The 22,166-nt window shown below is 43.9% G+C and overlaps 1 protein-coding gene and 24 non-coding genes across 25 annotated transcripts in view; all 25 read left to right on the top strand.

The window, feature by feature from the left end:
* Positions 1 to 22,166, top strand: part of alp3 (alkaline phosphatase 3) — a 153,232-nt gene that overhangs the window by 27,086 nt on the left and 103,980 nt on the right. The gene's annotated exons all lie outside the window — the stretch shown is intronic.
* trnae-cuc (transfer RNA glutamic acid (anticodon CUC)) lies at positions 465 to 536 on the top strand. Its single transcript has one exon. It is a non-coding gene; the product is annotated as a tRNA-Glu (tRNA).
* Positions 745 to 816, top strand: trnae-uuc (transfer RNA glutamic acid (anticodon UUC)). Its single transcript has one exon. It is a non-coding gene; the product is annotated as a tRNA-Glu (tRNA).
* On the top strand, positions 1,025 to 1,096 carry trnae-cuc (transfer RNA glutamic acid (anticodon CUC)). Its single transcript has one exon. It is a non-coding gene; the product is annotated as a tRNA-Glu (tRNA).
* Positions 1,306 to 1,377, top strand: trnae-uuc (transfer RNA glutamic acid (anticodon UUC)). The gene has a single exon. It is a non-coding gene; the product is annotated as a tRNA-Glu (tRNA).
* trnae-cuc (transfer RNA glutamic acid (anticodon CUC)) lies at positions 2,428 to 2,499 on the top strand. The gene has a single exon. It is a non-coding gene; the product is annotated as a tRNA-Glu (tRNA).
* On the top strand, positions 2,708 to 2,779 carry trnae-uuc (transfer RNA glutamic acid (anticodon UUC)). The gene has a single exon. It is a non-coding gene; the product is annotated as a tRNA-Glu (tRNA).
* On the top strand, positions 3,547 to 3,618 carry trnae-uuc (transfer RNA glutamic acid (anticodon UUC)). Its single transcript has one exon. It is a non-coding gene; the product is annotated as a tRNA-Glu (tRNA).
* On the top strand, positions 3,830 to 3,901 carry trnae-uuc (transfer RNA glutamic acid (anticodon UUC)). The gene has a single exon. It is a non-coding gene; the product is annotated as a tRNA-Glu (tRNA).
* Positions 5,470 to 5,541, top strand: trnae-cuc (transfer RNA glutamic acid (anticodon CUC)). The gene has a single exon. It is a non-coding gene; the product is annotated as a tRNA-Glu (tRNA).
* On the top strand, positions 5,750 to 5,821 carry trnae-uuc (transfer RNA glutamic acid (anticodon UUC)). Its single transcript has one exon. It is a non-coding gene; the product is annotated as a tRNA-Glu (tRNA).
* Positions 6,030 to 6,101, top strand: trnae-uuc (transfer RNA glutamic acid (anticodon UUC)). The gene has a single exon. It is a non-coding gene; the product is annotated as a tRNA-Glu (tRNA).
* trnae-cuc (transfer RNA glutamic acid (anticodon CUC)) lies at positions 6,593 to 6,664 on the top strand. The gene has a single exon. It is a non-coding gene; the product is annotated as a tRNA-Glu (tRNA).
* On the top strand, positions 7,425 to 7,496 carry trnae-cuc (transfer RNA glutamic acid (anticodon CUC)). Its single transcript has one exon. It is a non-coding gene; the product is annotated as a tRNA-Glu (tRNA).
* trnae-cuc (transfer RNA glutamic acid (anticodon CUC)) lies at positions 7,708 to 7,779 on the top strand. Its single transcript has one exon. It is a non-coding gene; the product is annotated as a tRNA-Glu (tRNA).
* trnae-uuc (transfer RNA glutamic acid (anticodon UUC)) lies at positions 11,223 to 11,294 on the top strand. Its single transcript has one exon. It is a non-coding gene; the product is annotated as a tRNA-Glu (tRNA).
* On the top strand, positions 11,505 to 11,576 carry trnae-uuc (transfer RNA glutamic acid (anticodon UUC)). Its single transcript has one exon. It is a non-coding gene; the product is annotated as a tRNA-Glu (tRNA).
* trnae-cuc (transfer RNA glutamic acid (anticodon CUC)) lies at positions 13,746 to 13,817 on the top strand. The gene has a single exon. It is a non-coding gene; the product is annotated as a tRNA-Glu (tRNA).
* trnae-cuc (transfer RNA glutamic acid (anticodon CUC)) lies at positions 14,026 to 14,097 on the top strand. Its single transcript has one exon. It is a non-coding gene; the product is annotated as a tRNA-Glu (tRNA).
* Positions 14,307 to 14,378, top strand: trnae-uuc (transfer RNA glutamic acid (anticodon UUC)). The gene has a single exon. It is a non-coding gene; the product is annotated as a tRNA-Glu (tRNA).
* Positions 15,304 to 15,375, top strand: trnae-uuc (transfer RNA glutamic acid (anticodon UUC)). The gene has a single exon. It is a non-coding gene; the product is annotated as a tRNA-Glu (tRNA).
* trnae-uuc (transfer RNA glutamic acid (anticodon UUC)) lies at positions 16,985 to 17,056 on the top strand. The gene has a single exon. It is a non-coding gene; the product is annotated as a tRNA-Glu (tRNA).
* Positions 17,549 to 17,620, top strand: trnae-cuc (transfer RNA glutamic acid (anticodon CUC)). The gene has a single exon. It is a non-coding gene; the product is annotated as a tRNA-Glu (tRNA).
* Positions 20,772 to 20,843, top strand: trnae-uuc (transfer RNA glutamic acid (anticodon UUC)). The gene has a single exon. It is a non-coding gene; the product is annotated as a tRNA-Glu (tRNA).
* Positions 21,616 to 21,687, top strand: trnae-cuc (transfer RNA glutamic acid (anticodon CUC)). The gene has a single exon. It is a non-coding gene; the product is annotated as a tRNA-Glu (tRNA).

Here is a 22,166-nt window from a genome sequence, read left to right as displayed (position 1 = left end):
CAGTTTGTCTTTATTGCTCGCTGACATTGTCCTTAACAACCAGAAACCTGTATGTTGTCAGTTGAGCTATTTCACCGATACCCAAAAAACAGAGACAAGTCCATTAAGTTTTTTTCTGCCTCAGCTACCTGCTTTTTCATATACTGTGCTATGTTAAACGTGTCCAGAAGACAGCATTTGTCATCCCTGTTGGTCTAGTGGCTAGGATTCTGCACTTTCACTGCCGCGGCCTGGGTTTGGTTTCAGGTCAGGGAATTAAGAAGTTTGGAGGGTTGTTTTGCCAGTTTGTCTTTATTGCTCGCTGACAATGTCCTTAACAACCAGAAACCTGTATGTTGTCAGTTGAGCTATTTCACCGATACCCAAAAAACAGAGACAAGTCCATTAAAAATTTTCTGCCTCAAATACCTGCTTTTTTTATATACTGTGCTTTGTTAGCCGTGTCCAGAAGACAGTGTTTGTCATCCTTGATGGTCTAGTGGCTAGGATTCGGCACTCTCACTGCTGCGGCCCGGGTTCGATTCCCGGTCAGGGAAATCGGAATTATTTAGGGTTGTTTTGCCAGTTTGTCTTTATTGCTCGCTTACATTGTCCTTAACAACCACACACCTGTATGTTGTCAGTTGAGCTATTTCACCGATACCCAAAAAACAGAGACAAGTCCATTAAGTTTTTTCTGCCTCAAATACCTGCTTTTTCATATACTGTGCTATGTTAGCCGTGTCCAGAATCCAGTTATTATCATCCCTGGTGGTCTAGTGGCTAGGATTCAGCACTTTCACTGCTGCGGCCTGGGTTTGATTCCCGGTCAGGGAATTTTGAAATATTGAAAGGTGTTTCGCCAGTTTGTCTTTCATGCTTGCTGACATTGTCCTGAACAACCAGAAACCTGTATGTTGTCAGTTGATCTATTTCACCAATGCCAAAAAGTTCTTGACAAGGCCATGAAGTTTTTTCTGCCTCAGCTCCCTGCTTTTTCATATACTGTGCTATGTTAGCCGTGTCCAGAAGACAGTGTTTGTCATCCTTGATGGTCTAGTGGCTAGGATTCGGCACTCTCACTGCCGCGGCCCGGGTTCGATTCCCGGTCAGGGAATTTGGAATTATTGAGGGTTGTTTTGCCAGTTTGTCTTTATTGCTCGCTGACATTGTCCTTAACAACCAGAAACCTGTATGTTGTCAGTTGAGCTATTTCACCGATACCCAAAAAACAGAGACAAGTCCATTAAGTTTTTTTCTGCCTCAGCTACCTGCTTTTTCATATACTGTGCTTTGTTAGCCGTGTCCAGAATACAGTGTTCGTCATCCTTGATGGTCTAGTGGCTAGGATTCGGCACTTTCACTGCTGCGGCCCGGGTTCGATTCCCGGTCAGGGAATTTTGAAATATTAAAAGGTGTTTCGCCAGTTTGTCTTTCATGCTTGCTGACATTGTCCTGAACAACCAGAAACCTGTATGTTGTCAGTTGATCTATTTCACCGATGTCAAAAAGATCGAGACAAGGCCATGAAGTTTTTCTGCCTGAGCTGCCTGGTTGCTTGTTCATATACTGTGCTATGTTAGCCGTGTCCAGAAGACAGTTTTTGTCATCCTTGGTGGTGTAGTGGCTAGGATTCGGCACTCTCACAGCCGTGGCCTGGGTTCGATTCGCGGTCAGGGAATTCAGAATTATTGAGGGTTGTTTTGCCAGTATGTCTTTATTGCTCGCTGACATTGTCCTTAACAACCAGAAACCTGTATGTTGTCAGTTGAGCTATTTCACCGATACCCAAAAAACAGAGACAAGTCCATTAAGTTTTTTCTGCCTCAAATAACTGCTTTTTCATATACTGTGCTATGTTAAACGTGTCCAGAAGACAGCGTTTGTCATCCCTGTTGGTCTAGTGGCTAGGATTCTGCACTTTCACTGCCGCGGCCTGGGTTTAGTTTCAGGTCAGGGAATTACGAAGTTTGGAGGGTTGTTTTGCCAGTTTGTCTTTATTGCTCGCTGACAATGTCCTTAACAACCAGAAACTTGTATGTTGTCAGTTGATCTATTTCACCAATGTCAAAAACTTCTAGACAAGGCCATGAAGTTTTTCTGCCTGAGCTACCTGCTTTTTCATATACTGTGCTATGTTAGCCGTGTCCAGAAGACAGTGTTTGTAATCCCTGTTGGTCTAGTGTTTAGGATTCGGCACTCTCACTGCCGCGGCCCGGGTTTGATTACCGGTCATGGAATTCAGAATTATTGAGGGTTGATTTGCCAGTATGTCTTTATGGCTCGCTGACATTGTCCTTAACAACCAGAAACCTGTATGTTGTCAGTTGATCGATTTCACCAATGTCAAAAAGTTCTTGACAAGGCCATGAAGTTTTTTCTGCCTCAGCTCCCTGCTTTTTTATATACTGTTCTATATTAGCCGTGTCCAGAAGACAGTGTTTGTCATCCTTGATGGTCTAGTGGCTAGGATTCGGCACTCTCACTGCTGCGGCCCGGGTTCGATTCCCGGTCAGGGAATTCGGAATTATTTAGGGTTGTTTTGCCAGTTTGTCTTTATTGCTCGCTTACATTGTCCTTAACAACCACACACCTGTATGTTGTCAGTTGAGCTATTTCACCGATACCCAAAAAACAGAGACAAGTCCATTAATTTTTTTCTGCCTCAAATACCTGCTTTTTCATATACTGTGCTATGTTAGCCGTGTCCAGAATCCAGTTATTATCATCCCTGGTGGTCTAGTGGCTAGGATTCAGCACTTTCACTGCTGCAGCCCGGGTTTGATTCCCGGTCAGGGAATTTTGAAATATTGAAAGGTGTTTCGCCAGTTTGTCCTTCATGCTTGCTGACATTGTCCTGAACAACCAGAAACCTGTATGTTGTCAGTTGATCTATTTCACCAATGTCAAAAACTTCTAGACAAGGCCATGAAGTTTTTCTGCCTGAGCTACCTGCTTTTTCATATACTGTGCTATGTTAGCCGTGTCCAGAAGACAGTGTTTGTAATCCCTGTTGGTCTAGTGTTTAGGATTCGGCACTCACACTGCCGCGGCCCGGGTTTGATTACCGGTCATGGAATTCAGAATTATTGAGGGTTGATTTGCCAGTATGTCTTTATGGCTCGCTGACATTGTCCTTAACAACCAGAAACCTGTATGTTGTCAGTTGAGCTATTTCACCGATACCCAAAAAACAGAGACAAGTCCATTAATTTTTTTCTGCCTCAAATACCTGCTTTTTCATATACTGTGCTATGTTAGCCGTGTCCAGAAGACAGCGTTTGTCATCCCTGTTGGTCTATTGGCTAGGATTCGGCACTTTCACTGCCGTGGCCTAGGTTTAGTTCCAGGTCAGGGAATTATGAAGTTTGGAGGGTTGTTTTGCCAGTTTGTCTTTATTGTTCGCTGACAATGTCCTTAACAACCAGAAACTTGTATGTTGTCAGTTGATCTATTTCACCAATGTCAAAAAGTTCTAGACAAGGCCATGAAGTTTTTTCTGCCTCAGCTATCTGCTTTTTCATATACTGTGCTATGTTAGCCGTGTCCAGAATCTGGTTTTCGGCATCCTTGGTGGTCTAGCGGCAAGGATTCAGCACTTTCACTGCTGCGGCTCGGGTTCGATTCCCGGTCAGGGAATTTTGAAATATTGAATGGTGTTTCGCCAGTGTGTCTTTCATGCTTGCTGACATTGTCCTGAACAACCAGAAACCTGTATGTTGTCAGTTGATCTATTTCACCGATGCCAAAAAGATCGAGACAAGACCATGAAGTTTTTCTGCCAGAGCAATCTGGTTGCTTGTTCATATACTGTGCTTTGTTAGCCGTGTCCAGAATCTGGTTTTTGGCATCCCTGGTGGTCTAGTGGCTAGGATTCAGCACTTTCACTGCTGCCTCCTGGGTTCGATTCCCGGTCAGGGAATTCGGAATTATTGAGGGTTGTTTTGCCAGTTTGTCTTTATTGCTCGCTGACATTGTCCTTAACAACCAGAAACCTGTATGTTGTCAGTTGAGCTATTTCACCGATACCCAAAAAACAGAGACAAGTCCATTAAGTTTTTTCTGCCTCAAATACCTGCTTTTTCATATACTGTGCTATGTTAGCCGTGTCCAGAATCCAGTTTTTGGCATCCCTGGTGGTCTAAAGGCTAGGATTCAGCACTTTCACTGCTGCGGCTTGGGTTCGATTCCCGGTCAGGGAATTTTGAAATATTGAATGGTGTTTCGCCAGTGTGTCTTTCATGCTTGCTGACATTGTCCTGAACAACCAGAAACCTGTATGTTGTCAGTTGATCTATTTCACCAATGTCAAAAAGTTCTAGACAAGGCCATGAAGTTTTTTCTGCCTCAGCTATCTGCTTTTTCATATACTCTGCTGTTAGCCGTGTCCAGAATCCAGTTTTTGGCATCCCTTGTGGTTTAGTGGCTAGGATTCAGCATCTTCACTGCTGCGGCCTGGGTTCGATTCCCGGTCAGGGAATTTTGAAATATTGAATGGTGTTTCGGCAGTGTGTCTTTCATGCTTGCTGACATTGTCCTGAACAACCAGAAACCTGTATGTTGTCAGTTGATCTATTTCACCAATGTCAAAAAGTTCTTGACAAGGCCATGAAGTTTTTTCTGCCTCAGCTCCCTGCTTTTACATATACTGTGCTATGTTAGCCGTGTCCAGAAGATAGGGTTTGTCATCCTTGATGGTCTAGTGGCTATGATTCAGCACTCTCACTGCCGCGGCCCGGGTTCGCTTCCCGGTCAGGGAATTCGGAATTATTTAGGGTTGTTTTGCCAAAAACCTGTATGTTGATCAGTTGAGCTATTTCACCGATACCCAAAAAACAGAGACCAGTCCATTAAGTTTTTTCTGCCTCAAATACCTGCTTTTTCATATACTGTTCTATGTTAGCCGTGTCCAGAAGACAGCGTTTGTCATCCCTGTTGGTCTAGTGGCTAGGATTCAGCACTTTCACTGCTGCCCCCCGGGTTTGATTCCCGGTCAGGGAATTTTGAAATATCGAATGGTCTTTCGCCAGTGTGTCTTTCATGCTTGCTGACATTGTCCTGAACAACCAGAAACCTGTATGTTGTCAGTTGAGCTATTTCACCAATACCCAAAAAACAGAGACAAGTCCATTAAGTTTTTTTCTTTCTCAGCTACCTGCTTTTTCATATACTGTGCTATGTTAGCCGTGTCCAGAAGGCAGTGTTTGTCATCCCTGTTGGTCTAGTGGCTAGGATTCTGCACTTTCATTGCCGCGGCCTGGGTTTGGTTCCAGGTCAGGGAATTAAGAAGTTTGGAGGGTTGTTTTGCCAGTTTGTCTTTATTGCTCGCTGACAATGTCCTTAACAACCAGAAACCTGTATGTTGTCACTTGATCGATTTCACCAATGTCAAAAAGTTCTTGACAAGGCCATGAAGTTTTTTCTGCCTCAGCTCCCTGCTTTTTTATATAGTGTTCTATATTAGCCGTGTCCAGAAGACAGTGTTTGTCATCCTTGATGGTCTAGTGGCTAGGATTCGGCACTCTCACTGCTGTGGCCCGGGTTCGATTCCCGGTCAGGGAATTCGGAATTATTTAGGGTTGTTTTGCCAGTTTGTCTTTATTGCTCGCTTACATTGTCCTTAACAACCACACACCTGTATGTTGTCAGTTGAGCTATTTCACCGATACCCAAAAAACAGAGACAAGTCCATTAAGTTTTTTCTGCCTCTAATACCTGCTTTTTCATATACTGTGCTATGTTAGCCGTGTCCAGAATCCAGTTATTATCATCCCTGGTGGTCTAGTGGCTAGGATTCAGCACTTTCACTGCTGCGGCCCGGGTTTGATTCCCGGTCAGGGAATTTTGAAATACTGAAAGGTGTTTCGCCAGTTTGTCTTTCATGCTTGCTGACATTGTCCTGAACAACCAGAAACCTGTATGTTGTCAGTTGATCTATTTCACCAATGCCAAAAAGTTCTTGACAAGGCCATGAAGTTTTTTCTGCCTCAGCTCCCTGCTTTTTCATATACTGTGCTATGTTAGCCGTGTCCAGAAGACAGTGTTTGTCATCCTTGATGGTCTAGTGGCTAGGATTTGGCACTTTCACTGCTGCGGCCCGGGTTCGATTCCCGGTCAGGGAATTTTGAAATATTAAAAGGTGTTTCGCCAGTTTGTCTTTCATGCTTGCTGACATTGTCCTTAACAACCAGAAACCTGTATGTTGTCAGTTGATCTATTTCACCGATGTCAAAAAGATCGAGACAAGGCCATGAAGTTTTTCTGCCTGAGCTACCTGGTTGCTTGTTCATATACTGTGCTATGTTAGCCGTGTCCAGAAGACAGTTTTTGTCATCCTTGGTGGTCTAGTGGCTAGGATTCGGCACTCTCACAGCCGTGGCCTGGGTTCGATTCCCGGTCAGGGAATTAAGAAGTTTGGAGGGTTGTTTTGCCAGTTTGTATTTATTGCTCGCTGACAATGTCCATAACAACCAGAAACCTGTATGTTGTCAGTTGATCTATTTCACCAATGTCAAAAAGTTCTTGACAAGGCCATGAAGTTTTTTCTGCCTCAGCTCCCTGCTTTTTTATATACTGTTCTATGTTAGCCGTGTCCAGAGGACAGTGTTTGTCATCCTTGATGGTCTAGTGGCTAGGATTCGGCACTCTCACTGCTGCGGCCTGGGTTCGATTCCCGGTCAGGGAATTTGGAATTATTTAGGGTTGTTTGTCTATATTGCTCGCTGACATTGTCCTTAACAACCAGAAACCTGTATGTTGTTAGTTGAGCTATTTCACCACTACCCAAAAAACAGAGACAAGTCCATTAAGTTTTTTTCTGCCTCAGCTACCTGCTTTTTCATATACTGTGCTTTGTTGGCCGTGTCCAGAAGGCAGCGTTAGTCATCCCTGTTGGTCTAGTGGCTAGGATTCTGCACTTTCACTGCCGCGGCCTGGGTTTGGTTCCAGGTCAGGGAATTAAGAAGTTTGGAGGGTTGTTTTGCCAGTTTGTCTTTTTTTCTCGCTGACAATGTCCTTAACAACCAGAAACCTGTATGTTGTCAGTTGAGCTATTTCACCGATACCCAAAAAACAGAGACAAGTCCATTAAGTTTTTTCTGCCTCAAATACCTGATTTTTCATATACTGTGCTATGTTAGCCGTGTCCAGATGACAGCGTTTGTCATCCCTGTGGGTCTAGTGGCTAGGATTCGGCACTTTCACTGCTGCGGCCTAGGTTTAGTTCCAGGTCAGGGAATTATGAAGTTTGGAGGGTTGTCTTGCCAGTTTGTCTTTATTGCTCGCTGACAATGTCCTTAACAACCAGAAACCTGTATGTTGTCAGTTGATCTGTTTCACCAATGTAGAAAAGTTCTAGACAAGGCCATGAAGTTTTTTCTGCCTCAGCTATTTGCTTTTTCATATACTGTTCTTTGTTAGCCGTGTCCAGAAGACAGTGTTTGTCATCCTTGGTGGTCTAGTGGCTAGGATTCGGCACTCTCAATGCCGCGGCCCGGGTTTGATTCCCGGTCAGGGAATTCAGAATTATTGAGGGTTGTTTTGCCAGTATGTCTTTATTGCTCGCTGACATTGTCCTTAACAACCAGAAACCTGTATGTTGTCAGTTGTTCTATTTCACCGATGTCAAAAAGATTGAGACAAGGCCATGAAGTTTTTCTGCCTGACCTACCTGGTTGCTTGTTCATATACTGTGCTATGTTAGCCGTGTCCAGAACACAGTGTTTGTCATCCTTGGTGGTCTAGTGGCTAGGATTCGGCACTCTCACTGCTGCGGCCCGGGTTCGATTCCCGGTCAGGGAATTCAGAATTATTGAGGGTTGTTTTGCCAGTATGTCTTTATTGCTCGCTGACATTGTCCTTAACAACCAGAAACCTGTATGTTGTCAGTTGATCTATTTCACCAATGTCAAAAAGTTCTTGACAAGGCCATGAAGTTTTTTCTGCCTCAGCTCCCTGCTTTTTCATATACTGTGCTATGTTAGCCGTGTCCAGAAAACAGCGTTTGTCATCCTTGATGGTCTCGTGGCTAGGATTCGGCACTCTCACTGCCGCGGCCCGTGTTCGTTTCCCGGTCAGGAAATTCGGAATTATTGAGGGTTGTTTTGCCAGTTTGTCTTTATTGCTCGCTAACAATGTCCTTAACAACCAGAAACCTGTATGTTGTCAGTTGATCTAATTCACCAATGTCAAAAAGTTCTTGACAAGGCCATGAAGTTTTTTCTGCCTCAGCTCCCTGCTTTTTTATATACTGTTCTATGTTAGCCGTGTCCAGAGGACAGTGTTTGTCATCCTTGAAGGTCTAGTGGCTAGGATTCGGCACTCTCACTGCTGCGGCCTGGGTTCGATTCCCGGTCAGGGAATTCAGAATTATTTAGGGTTGTTTTGCCAGTTTGTCTTTATTGCTCGCTGACATTGTCCTTAACAACCAGAAACCTGTACGTTGTCAGTTGAGCGATTTCACCAATACCCAAAAAACAGAGACAAGTCCATTAAGTTTTTTCTGCCTTAAATACCTGCTTTTTCATATACTGTGCTATGTTAGCCGTGTCCAGAAGGCAGCGTTTGTCATCCCTGTTGGTCTAGTGGCTAGGATTCATCACTTTCACTGCTGCCTCCTGGGTTTGGTTCCAGGTCAGGAAATTAAGAAGTTTGGAGGGTTGTTTTGCCAGTTTGTCTTTATTGCTCGCTAACAATGTCCTTAACAACCAGAAACCTGTATGTTGTCAGTTGATCTATTTCACCAATGTCACAAAGTTTTTGACAAGGCCATGAAGTTTATTCTGCCTCAGCTCCCTGCTTTTTTATATACTGTTCTATGTTAGTCGTGTCCAGGAGACAGTGTTTGTCTTCCTTGGTGGTCTAGTGGCTAGGATTCGGCACTCTCACTGCCGCGGCCCTGGTTCGATTCCCGGTCAGGGAATTAGGAATTATTGAGGGTTGTTTTTCCAGTTTGTCTTTATTGCTCGCTGACATTTTCCTTAACAACCAGAAACCTGTATGTTGTCAGTTGAGCTATTTCACCGATACCCAAAAAACAGAGACAAGTCCATTAAGTTTTTTTCTGCCTCAGCGACCTGCTTTTTCATATACTGTGCTTTGTTAGCCGTGTCCAGAAGACAGCGTTTGTCATCCTTGGTGGACTAGTGGCTAGGATTCGGCACTCTCACTGCCGCGGCCGTTGTTTGATTCCCGGTCAGGGAAATCGGAATTATTGAGGGTTGTTTTGCCATTTTGTCTTTATTGCTCGCTGACATTGTCCTTAACAACCAAAAACCTGTACGTTGTCAGTTGAGCGATTTCACCAATACCCAAAAAACAGAGACAAGTCCATTAAGTTTTTTTTGCGTCAGCTATCTGCTTTTTCATGTACTGTGCTATGTTAGCCGTGTCCAGAATCCGGTTTTTGGCATCCCTGGTGGTCTAGTGGCTAGGATTCAGCACTTTCACTGCTGCCTCCTGGGTTTGGTCCCAGGTCAGGGAATTAAGAAGTTTGGAGGGTTGTTTTGCCAGTTTGTCTTTATTGCTCGCTGACAATGTCCTTAACAACCAGAAACCTGTATGTTGTCAGTTGAGCTATTTCACCGATACCCAAAAAACAGAGACAAGTCCATTAAGTTTTTTCTGCCTCAAATACCTGATTTTTCACATACTGTGCTATGTTAGCCGTGTCCAGAAGACAGCGATTGTCATCCCTGTTGGTCTAGTGGCTGGGATTCGGCACTTACACTACCGCGGCCTAGGTTTAGTTCCAGGTCAGGGAATTATGAAGTTTGGAGGGTTGTTTTGCCAGTTTGTCTTTATGGCTCGCTGACAATGTCCTTAACAACCAGAAACCTGTATGTTGTCAGTTGATCTATTTCACCAATGTAGAAAAGTTCTAGACAAGGCCATGAAGTTTTTTCTGCCTCAAATACCTGCTTTTTCATATACTGTGCTATGTTAGCCGTGTTTAGAAGACAGCGTTTGTCATCCCTGTTGGTCTAGTGGCTAGGATTCTGCACTTTCACTGCCGCGGCCTGGGTTTGGTTCCAGGTCAGGGAATTAAGAAGTTTGGAGGGTTGTTTTGCCAGTTTTTCTTTATTGCTCGCTGACAATGTCCTTAACAACCAGAAACCTGTATGTTGTCAGTTGATCTATTTCACCAATGTCAAAAAGTTCTTGACAAGGCCATGAAGTTTTTTCTGCCTCAGCTCCCTGCTTTTTTATATACTGTTCTATGTTAGCCGTTTCCAGAGGCCAGTGTTTGTCATCCTTGATGGTCTAGTGGCTAGGATTCGGCACTCTCACTGCTGCGGCCGGGGTTTGATTCCCGGTCAGGGAATTAGGAATTATTTAGGGTTGTTTTGCCAGTTTGTCTTTATTGCTCGCTGACATTGTCCTTAACAACCAGAAACCTGTACGTTGTCAGTTGAGCGATTTCACCAATACCCAAAAAACAGAGACAAGTCCATTAAGTTTTTTTCTGCCTCAGCTACCTGCTTTTTCATATACTGTGCTATGTTAGCCGTGTCCAGAAGGCAGCTTTTGTCATCCTTGATGGTCTAGTGGCTAGGATTCGGCACTCTCACTGCCGCGGCCCGGGTTCGTTTCCCAGTCAGGGAATTCGGAATTATTGAGGGTTGTTTTGCCAGTTTGTCTTTATTGCTCGCTGACATTGTCCTTAACAAACAAAAACCTGTATGTTGTCATTTGACCTATTTCACCAATACCCAAAAAACAGAGAGAAGTCCATTAAGTTTTTTTCTGCCTCAGCTACCTGCTTTTTCATATACTGTGCTTTGTTAGCCGTTTCCAGAAGACAGTGTTTCTCATCCTTGATGGTCTAGTGGCTAGGATTTGGCACTCTCACTGCCGCGGCCCGGGTACGATTCCTGGTCAGGGAATTTGGAATTATTGAGGGTTGTTTTGCCAGTTTGTCTTTATTGCTCGCTGACATTGTCCTTAACAACCAAAAACCTGTACGTTGTCAGTTGAGCGATTTCACCAATACCCAAAAAACAGAGACAAGTCCATTAAGTTTTTTCTGCCTCAGCTATCTGCTTTTTCATATACTGTGCTATGTTAGCCGTGTCCAGAAGTCAGTGTTTGTCATCCTTGATGGTCTAGTGAATAGGATTCGGTCAGTTGATCTATTTCACCAATGTCAAAAAGTTTTAGACAAGGCCATGAAGTTCTTTCTGCCTCAGCTACCTGCTTTTTCATATACTGTGCTGTTAGCCGTGTCCAGAATCCAGTTTTTACCATCCCTGGTGGTCTAGTGGCTAGGATTCAGCACTTTCACTGCTGCGGCCCGGGTTTGATTCCCGGTCAGGGAATTTTGAAATATTGAAAGGTGTTTCGCCAGTTTGTCTTTCATGCTTTCTGACATTGTCCTGAACAACCAGAAACCTGTATGTTGTCAGTTGAGCTGTTTCACCAATACCCAAAAAAACAGAAACAAGTCCATTAAGTTTTTTTCTGCCTCAAATACCTGCTTTTTCATATACTGTGCTTTGTTAGCCGTGTCCAGAAGACAGCGTTTGTCATGCTTGATGGTCTAGTGGCTAGGATTCAGCACTTTCACTGCTGCGGCCCGGGTTCGATTCCCGGTCAGGGAATTTTGAAATATTGAAAGGTGTTTTGCCAGTTTGTCTTTCATGTTGCTGACATTGTCCTGAACAACCAGAAACCTGTATGTTGTCAGTTGATCTATTTCACCAATGTCAAAAAGTTCTTGACAAGGCCATGAAGTTTTTTTCTGCCTCAGCTACCTGCTTTTTCATATACTGTGCTATGTTAGCCGTGTCCAGAAGGTAGCGTTTGTCATCCCTGTTGGTCTAGTGGCTAGGATTCATCACTTTCACTGCTACCTCCTGGGTTTGGTTCCAGGTCAGGGAATTAAGAAGTTTGGAGGGTTGTTTTGCCAGTTTGTCTTTATTGCTCGCTAACATAGTCCTTAACAACCAGAAACCTGTATGTTGTCAGTTGATCTATTTCACCAATGCCAAAAAGTTCTTGACAAGGCCATGAAGTTTTTTCTGCCTCAGCTCCCTGCTTTTTTATATACTGTTCTATGTTAGCCGTGTCCAGAAGACAGTGTTTGTCATCCTTGGTGGACTAGTGGCTAGGATTCGGCACTCTCACTGCCGCGGCCGTTGTTTGATTCCCGGTCAGGGAAATCGGAATTATTGAGGGTTGTTTTGCCAGTTTGTCTTTATTGCTCGCTGACATTGTCCTTAACAACCAAAAACCTGTACGTTGTCAGTTGAGCGATTTCACCAATACCCAAAAAACAGAGACAAGTCCATTAATTTTTTTTTGCGTCAGCTATCTGCTTTTTCATGTACTGTGCTATGTTAGCCGTGTCCAGAATCCAGTTTTTGGCATCCCTGGTGGTCTAGTGGCTAGGATTCAGCACTTTCACTGCTGCCTCCTGGGTTTGGTCCCAGGTCAGGGAATTAAGAAGTTTGGAGGGTTGTTTTGCCAGTTTGTCTTTATTGCTCGCTGACAATGTCTTTAACAACCAGAAACCTGTATGTTGTCAGTTGAGCTATTTCACCAATACCCAAAAAACAGAGACAAGTCCATTAAGTTTTTTCTGCCTCAAATACCTGATTTTTCACATACTGTGCTATGTTAGCCGTGTCCAGAAGACAGCGATTGTCATCCCTGTTGGTCTAGTGGCTGGGATTCGGCACTTACACTACCACGGCCTAGGTTTAGTTCCAGGTCAGGGAATTATGAAGTTTGGAGGGTTGTTTTGCCAGTTTGTCTTTATGGCTCGCTGACAATGTCCTTAACAACCAGAAACCTGTATGTTGTCAGTTGATCTATTTCACCAATGTAGAAAAGTTCTAGACAAGGCCATGAAGTTTTTTCTGCCTCAAATACCTGCTTTTTCATATACTGTGCTATGTTAGCCGTGTTTAGAAGACAGCGTTTGTCATCCCTGTTGGACTAGTGGCTAGGATTCTGCACTTTCACTGCCGCGGCCTGGGTTTGGTTCCAGGTCAGGGAATTAAGAAGTTTGGAGGGTTGTTTTGCCAGTTTTTCTTTATTGCTCGCTAACAATGTCCTTAACAACCAGAAACCTGTATGTTGTCAGTTGATCTATTTCACCAATGTCAAAAAGTTCTTGACAAGGCCATGAAGTTTTTTCTGCCTCAGCTCCCTGCTTTTTTATTTACTGTTCTATGTTAGCCGTTTCCAGAGGACAGTGTTTGTCATCCTTGATGGTCTAGTGGCTAGGATTCGGCACTCTCACTGCTGCGGCCCGGGTTCGATTCCTGGTCAGGGAATTCGGAATTATTTAGGGTTGTTTTGCCAGTTTGTCTTTATTGCTCGCTGACATTGTCCTTAACAACCAGAAACCTGTACGTTGTCAGTTGAGCGATTTCACCAATACCCAAAAAACAAAGACAAGTCCATTAAGTTTTTTTCTGCCTCAGCTACCTGCTTTTTCATATACTGTGCTATGTTAGCCGTGTCCAGAAGGCAGCGTTTGTCATCCCTGTTGGTCTAGTGGCTAGGATTCATCACTTTCACTGCTGCCTCCTGGGTTTGGTTCCAGGTCAGGGAATTAAGAAGTTTGGAGGGTTGTTTTGCCAGTTTGTCTTTATTGCTCGCTAACAATGTCCTTAACAACCAGAAACTTGTATGTTGTCAGTTGATCTATTTCACCAATGTCAAAAAGTTCTTGACAAGGCCATGAAGTTTTTTCTGCCTCAGCTCCCTGCTTTTTCATATACTGTGCTATGTTAGCCGTGTCCAGAAGACAGTGTTTGTCATCCTTGATGGTCTAGTGGCTAGGATTCGGCACTCTCACTGCCGCGGCCCGGGTTCGATTCCCGGTCAGGGAATTAAGAAGTTTGGAGGGTTGTTTTGCCAGTTTGTCTTTATTGCTCGCTGACAATGTCCTTAACAACCAGAAACCTGTATGTTGTCAGTTGATCTATATCACCAATGTCAAAAAGTTCTTGACAAGGCCATGAAGTTTTTTCTGTCTCAGCTCCCTGCTTTTTCATATACTGTGCTATGTTAGCCGTGTCCAGAAAACAGCTTTTGTCATCCTTGATGGTCTAGTGGATAGGATTCGGCGCTCTCACTGCCGCGGCCCGGGTTCGATTCCCGGTCAGGGAATTCGGAATTATTTAGGGTTGTTTTGCCAGTTTTTCTTTATTGCTCGCTGACATTGTCCTTAACAACCAGAAACCTTTATGTTGTCAGTTGAGCGATTTCACCGATACCCAAAAAACAGAGACAAGTCCATTAAGTTTTTTTCTGCCTCAAATACCTGCTTTTTCATATACTGTGCTTTGTTAGCCGTGTCCAGAATCCAGTTTTTAGCATCCCTGGTGGTCTAGTGGCTAGGATTCCGCACTTTCACTGCTGTGGCCCGGGTTCGATTCCCGGTCAGGGAATTTTGAAATATTGAAAGGTGTTTTGCCAGTTTGTCTTTCATGCTTTCTGACATTGTCCTGAACAACCAGAAACCTGTATGTTGTCAGTTGAGCTGTTTCACCAATACCCAAAAAAACAGAAACAAGTCCATTAAGTTTTTTTCTGCCTCAAATACCTGCTTTTTCATATACTGTGCTTTGTTAGCCGTGTCCAGAAGACAGCGTTTGTCATCCCTGTTGGTCTAGTGGCTAGGATTCTGCACTCTCACTGCCGCGGCCTGGGTTCATTTCCCAGTCAGGGAATTCGGAATTATTGAGGGTTGTTTTGCCAGTTTGTCTTTATTGCTCGCTGACATTGTCCTTAACAAACAAAAACCTGTATGTTGTCATTTGACCTATTTCACCAATACCCAAAAAACAGAGAGAAGTCCATTAAGTTTTTTTCTGCCTCAGCTACCTGCTTTTTCATATACTGTGCTTTGTTAGCCGTGTCCAGAAGACAGTGTTTCTCATCCTTGATGGTCTAGTGGCTAGGATTTGGCACTCTCACTGCTGCGGCCCGGGTATGATTCCTGGTCAGGGAATTTGGAATTATTGAGGGTTGTTTTGCCAGTTTGTCTTTATTGCTCGCTGACATTGTCCTTAACAACCAAAAACCTGTACGTTGTCAGTTGAGCGATTTCACCAATACCCACAAAACAGAGACAAGTCCATTAAGTTTTTTCTGCCTCAGCTATCTGCTTTTTCATATACTGTGCTATGTTAGCCGTGTCCAGAAGACAGTGTTTGTCATCCTTGATGGTCTAGTGAATAGGATTCGGTCAGTTGATCTATTTCACCAATGTCAAAAAGTTTTAGACAAGGCCATGAAGTTTTTTCTTTCTCAGCTACCTGCTTTTTCATATACTGTGCTATGTTAGCCGTGTCCAGAATCCAGTTTTTACCATCCCTGGTGGTCTAGTGGCTAGGATTCAGCACTTTCACTGCTGCGGCCCGGGTTTGATTCCCGGTCAGGGAATTTTGAAATATTGAAAGGTGTTTCGCCAGTTTGTCTTTCATGCTTTCTGACATTGTCCTGAACAACCAGAAACCTGTATGTTGTCAGTTGAGCTGTTTCACCAATACCCAAAAAAACAGAAACAAGTCCATTAAGTTTTTTTCTGCCTCAAATACCTGCTTTTTCATATACTGTGCTTTGTTAGCCGTGTCCAGAAGACAGCGTTTGTCATCCCTGTTGGTCTAGTGGCTAGGATTCTGCACTTTCACTGCTGCGGCCCGGGTTTGATTCCCGGTCAGGGAATTTGAAATTATTTAGGGTTGTTTTGCCAGTTTGTCTTTATTGCTCGCTGACATTGTCCTTAACAACCAGAAACCTGTATGTTGTCAGTTGAGCTATTTCACCGATACCCAAAAAACAGAGACAAGTCCATTAAGTTTTTTCTGCCTCAAATACCTGCTTTTTCATATACTGTGCTATGTTAGCCGTGTCCAGAAGCAAGCGCTTGTCATCCCTGTTGGTCTAGTGGCTAGGATTCTGCACTTTCACTGCCGCGGCCTGGGTTTGGTTCCAGGTCAGGGAATTAAGAAGTTTGGAGGGTTGTTTTGCCAGTTTGTCTTTATTGCTCGCTGACAATGTCCTTAACAACCAGAAACCTGTATGTTGTCAGTTGATTTATTTCACCAATGTAGAAAAGTTCTAGACAAGGCCATGAAGTTTTTTCTGCCTCAGCTATCTGCTTTTTCATATACTGTGCTGTTAGCCGTGTCCAGAATCCGGTTTTCGGCATTCCTGGTGGTCTAGTGGCTAGGATTCAGCACTTTCACTTCTGCGGCCCGGGTTCGATTCCCGGTCAGGGAATTTGGAATTATTGAGGGTTGTTTTGCCAGTTTGTCTTTATTGCTCGCTGACATTGTCCTTAACAACCAAAAACCTGTACGTTGTCAGTTGAGCGATTTCACCAATACCCACAAAACAGAGACAAGTCCATTAAGTTTTTTCTGCCTCAGCTATCTGCTTTTTCATATACTGTGCTATGTTAGCCGTGTCCAGAATCCAGTTTTTACCATCCCTGGTGGTCTAGTGGCTAGGATTCGGCACTCTCACTTCCGCGGCCCGGGTTTGATTCCCGGTCAGGGAATTAAGAAGTTTGGAGGGTTGTTTTGCCAGTTTGTCTTTATTGCTCGCTGACAATGTCCTTAACAACCAGAAACCTGTATGTTGTCAGTTGATCTATTTCACCAATGTCAAAAAGTTCTTGACAAGGCCATGAAGTTTTTTCTGCCTCAGCTCCCTGCTTTTTTATATACTGTGCTATGTTAGCCGTGTCCAGAAAACAGCTTTTGTCATCCTTGATGGTCTAGTGGCTAGGATTCGGCACTCTCACTGCCGCGGCCCGGGTTCGTTTCCCGGTCAGGTAATTCGGAATTTTTGAGGGTTGTTTTGCCAGTTTGTCTTTATTGCTCGCTGACATTGTCCTTAACAAACAAAAACCTGTATGTTGTCATTTGACCTATTTCACCAATACCCAAAAAACAGAGAGAAGTCCATTAAGTTTTTTTCTGCCTCAGCTACCTGCTTTTTCATATACTGTGCTTTGTTAGCCGTGTCCAGAATCCAGTTTTTACCATCCCTGGTGGTCTAGTGGCTAGGATTCAGCACTTTCACTGCTGCGGCCCGGGTTTGATTCCCGGTCAGGGCATATTTTGAAATATTGAAAGGTGTTTCGCCAGCTTGTCTTTCATGCTTTCTGACATTGTCCTGAACAACCAGAAACCTGTATGTTGTCAGTTGAGCTGTTTCACCAATACCCAAAAAAACAGAAACAAGTCCATTAAGTTTTTTTCTGCCTCAAATACCTGCTTTTTCATATACTGTGCTTTGTTAGCCGTGTCCAGAAGACAGCGTTTGTCATCCCTGTTGGTCTAGTGGCTAGGATTCTGCACTTTCACTGCCGCGCCCTGGGTTTGGTTCCAGGTCAGGGAATTAAGAAGTTTGGAGGGTTGTTTTGCCAGTTTGTCTTTATTGCTCGCTAACAATGTCCTTAACAACCAGAAACCTGTATGTTGTCAGTTGATCTATTTCTCCAATGTCAAAAAGTTCTTGACAAGGCCATGAAGTTTTTTCTGCCTCAGCTCCCTGCTTTTTTATATACTGCTCTATGTTAGCCGTGTCCAGAAGATAGTGTTTGTCATCCTTGATGGTCTAGTGGCTAGGATTCGGCACTCTCACTGCCGCGGCCCGGGTTCGTTTCCCGGTCAGGGAATTCGGAATTATTTAGGGTTGTTTTGCCAGTTTGTCTTTATTGCTCGCTGACATTGTCCTTAACAACCAGAAACCTGTATGTTGTCAGTTTAGCTGTTTCACCAATACCCAAAAAACAGAAACAAGTCCATTAAGTTTTTTTCTGCCTCAAATACCTGCTTTTTCATATACTGTGCTTTGTTAGCCGTGTCCAGAATCCAGTTTTTAGCATCCCTGGTGGTCTAGTGGCTAGGATTCTGCACTTTCACTGCCGCGGCCTGGGTTTGGTTCCAGGTCAGGGAATTAAGAAGTTTGGAGGGTTGTTTTGCCAGTTTGTCTTTATTGCTCGCTGACAATGTCCTTAACAACCAGAAACCTGTATGTTGTCAGTTGATTTATTTCACCAATGTAGAAAAGTTCTAGACAAGGCCATGAAGTTTTTTTTGCCTCAGCTATCTGCTTTTTCATATACTGTGCTGTTAGCCGTGTCCAGAATCCGGTTTTCGGCATTCCTGGTGGTCTAGTGGCTAGGATTCAGCACTTTCACTTCTGCGGCCCGGGTTCGATTCCCGGTCAGGGAATTTGGAATTATTGAGGGTTGTTTTGCCAGTTTGTCTTTATTGCTCGCTGACATTGTCCTTAACAACCAAAAACCTGTACGTTGTCAGTTGAGCGATTTCACCAATACCCACAAAACAGAGACAAGTCCATTAAGTTTTTTCTGCCTCAGCTATCTGCTTTTTCATATACTGTGCTATGTTAGCCGTGTCCAGAAGGCAGCGTTTGTCATCCCTGTTGGTCTAGTGGCTAGGATTCGGCACTCTCACTTCTGCGGCCCGGGTTCGATTCCCGGTCAGGGAATTAAGAAGTTTGGAGGGTTGTTTTGCCAGTTTGTCTTTATTGCTCGCTGACAATGTCCTTAACAACCAGAAACCTGTATGTTGTCAGTTGATCTATTTCACCAATGTCAAAAAGTTCTTGACAAGGCCATGAAGTTTTTTCTACCTCAGCTCCCTGCTTTTTCATATACTGTGCTATGTTAGCCGTGTCCAGAAAACAGCTTTTGTAATCCTTGATGGTCTAGTGGCTAGGATTCGGCACTCTCACTGCCGCTTCCCGGGTTCGTTTCCCGGTCAGGGAATTTGGAATTATTGAGGGTTGTTTTGCCAGTTTGTCTTTATTGCTCGCTGACATTGTCCTTAACAACCAAAAACCTGTATGTTATCATTTGACCTATTTAACCAATACCCAAAAAACAGAGAGAAGTCCATTAAGTTTTTTTCTGCCTCAGCTACCTGCTTTTTCATATACTGTGCTTTGTTAGCCGTGTCCCGAAGACAGTGTTTCTCATCCTTGATGGTCTAGTGGCTAGGATTTGACACTCTCACTGACGCGGCCCGGGTACGATTCCTGGTCAGGGAATTTGGAATTATTGAGGGTTGTTTTGCCAGTTTGTCTTTATTGCTCGCTGACATTGTCCTTAACAACCAAAAACCTGTACGTTGTCAGTTGAGCGATTTCACCAATATCCACAAAACAGAGACAAGTCCATTAAGTTTTTTCTGCCTCAGCTATCTGCTTTTTCATATACTGTGCTATGTTAGCCGTGTCCAGAAGACAGTGTTTGTCATCCTTGATGGTCTAGTGAATAGGATTCGGTCAGTTGATCTATTTCACCAATGTCAAAAAGTTTTAGACAAGGCCATGAAGTTTTTTCTGCCTCAGCTACCTGCTTTTTCATATACTGTGCTATGTTAGCCGTGTCCAGAATCCAGTTTTTACCATCCCTGGTGGTCTAGTGGCTAGGATTCAGCACTTTCACTGCTGCGGCCCGGGTTTTGGTTCCCGGTCAGGGAATTTTGAAATATTGAAAGGTGTTTCGCCAGTTTGTCTTTCATGCTTTCTGACATTGTCCTGAACAACCAGAAACCTGTATGTTGTCAGTTGAGCTGTTTCACCAATACCCAAAAAAACAGAAACAAGTCCATTAAGTTTTTTTCTGCCTCAAATACCTGCTTTTTCATATACTGTGCTTTGTTAGCCGTGTCCAGAAGACAGCGTTTGTCATCCCTGTTGGTCTAGTGGCTAGGATTCTGCACTTTCACTGCCGCGGCCTGGGTTTGGTTCCAGGTCAGGGAATTAAGAAGTTTGGAGGGTTGTTTTGCCAGTTTGTCTTTATTGCTCGCTGACAATGTCCTTAACAACCAGAAACCTGTATGTTGTCAGTTGATCTATTTCACCAATGTCAAAAAGTTCTTGACAAGGCCATGAAGTTTTTTCTGCCTCAGCTCCCTGCTTTTTCATATACTGTGCTATGTTAGCCGTGTCCAGAAGACAGCGTTTGTCATCCCTGTTGGTCTAGTGGCTAGGATTCTGCACTTTCACTGCCGCGGACTGGGTTTGGTTCCAGGTCAGTGAATTAAGAAGTTTGGAGGGTTGTTTTGCCAGTTTGTCTTTATTGCTCGCTGACAATGTCCTTAACAACCAGAAACCTGTATGTTGTCAGTTGATCTATTTCACCAATGTCAAAAAGTTCTTGACAAGGCCATGAAGTTTTTTCTGCCTCAGCTCCCTGCTTTTTCATATACTGTGCTATGTTAGTCGTTTCCAGAAGACAGTGTTTGTCATCCTTGATGGTCTAGTGGCTAGGATTTGGCACTCTCTATGCCGCGGCCCGGGTTTGATTCCCGGTCAGGGAATTCGGAATTATTGAGGGTTGTTTTGCTAGTTTGTCTTTATTCCTCGCTGACATTGTCCTTAACAACCAGAAACCTGTATGTTGTCAGTTGAGCTATTTCACCGATACCCAAAAAACAGAGACAAGTCCATTAAGTTTTTTCTGCCTCCAATACCTGCTTTTTCATATACTGTGCTATGTTAGCCGTGTCCAGAATCCGTTTTTTGGCATCCCTGGTGGTCTCGTGGCTCGGATTCAGCACTTTCACTGCTGCGGCCCGGGAATTTTTAAATATTGAATGGTGTTTCGCCAGTGTGTCTTTCATGCTTGCTGACATTGTCCTGAACAACCAGAAACCTGTATGTTGTCAGTTGATCTATTTCACCGATGCCAAAAAGATCGAGACAATACCATGAAGTTTTTCTGCCTGAGCTACCTGGTTGCTTTTTCATATACTGTGCTTTGTTAGCCGTGTCCAGAAGACAGCATTTTGTCATCCTTGATGGTCTAGTGGCTAGGATTCAGCACTTTCACTGCTGTGGCCCGGGTTCGATTCCCGGTCAGGGAAGTTTGAAATATTGAAAGGTGTTTCGCCAGTTTGTCTTTCATGCTTGCTGACATTGTCCTTAACAACCAGAAATCTGTATGTTGTCAGTTGACCTATTTCACCGATACCCAAAAAACAGAGACAAGTCCATTAAGTTTTTTCTGCCTCAAATACCTGCTTTTTCATATACTGCGCTATGTTAGCCGTGTCCAGAATCCAGTTTTTAGCAATCCCTGGTGGTCTAGTGGCTAGGATTCAGCACTTTCACTGCTGCGGCCGGGGTTCGATTCCCGGTCAGGAAATTTTGAAATATTGAAAGGTGTTTCGCCAGTTTGTCTTTCATGCTTGCTGACATTGTCATTAACAACCAGAAACCTGTATGTTGTCAGTTGATCTATTTCACCGATGTCAAAAAGATCGAGACAAGGCCATGTAGTTTTTCTGCCTGAGCTACCTGGTTGCTTGTTCTTATACTGTGCTATGTTAGCCGTGTCCAGAAGACAGTTTTTGTCATCCTTGGTGGTCTAGTGGCTAGGATTTGGCACTCTCACTGCCGCGGCCCGGGTTTGATTCCCGGTCAGGGAATTCAGAATTATTAAGGGTTGTTTTGCCAGTATGTCTTTATTGCTCGCTGACATTGTCCTTAACAACCAGAAACCTGTATGTTGTCAGTTTAGCTATTTCACCGATACCCAAAAAACAGAGACAAGTCCATTAAGTTCTTTCTGCCTCAAATACCTGCTTTTTCATATACTGAGCTATGTTAGCCGTGTCCAGAATCCAGTTTTTGGCATCCCTGGTGGTCTAGTGGCTAGGATTCGGCACTCTCACTGCCGCGGCCAGGGTTCGATTCCCGGTCAGGGAATTTGGAAATATTGAGGGTTGTTTTGCCAGTTTGTCTTTATTGCTCGCTGACATTGTCCTGAACAACCAGAAACCTGTATGTTGTCAGTTGATCTATTTCACCGATGTCAAAAAGATCGAGACAAGGCCATGAAGTTTTTCTGCCTGAGCCACCTGATTGCTTGTTCATATACTGTGCTATCTTAGCCGTGTCCAGAAGACAGCGTTTGTCATCCCTGTCTGTCTAATGTTTAGGATTCGGCACTTTCACTGCCGCGGCCTAGGTTTAGTTTCAGGTCAGGGAATTACGAAGTTTGGAGGGTTGTTTTGCCAGTTTGTCTTTATTGCTCGCTGACAATGTCCTTAACAACCAGAAACCTGTATGTTGTCAGTTGATCTATTTCACCAATGTCAAAAAGTTCTAGACAAGGCCATGAAGTTTTTCTGCCTGAACTAACTGCTTTTTCATATACTGTGCTATGTTAGCCGTGTCCAGAAGAC

The sequence above is a fragment of the Leptonotus elevatus genome, chromosome 7, assembly GCF_054856555.1.
Source record: "Leptonotus elevatus isolate MCC_2025b chromosome 7, RoL_Lele_1.0, whole genome shotgun sequence".
NCBI lineage: Eukaryota > Metazoa > Chordata > Actinopteri > Syngnathiformes > Syngnathidae > Leptonotus > Leptonotus elevatus.
This window is presented reverse-complemented; position numbering and strand designations above follow the sequence as displayed.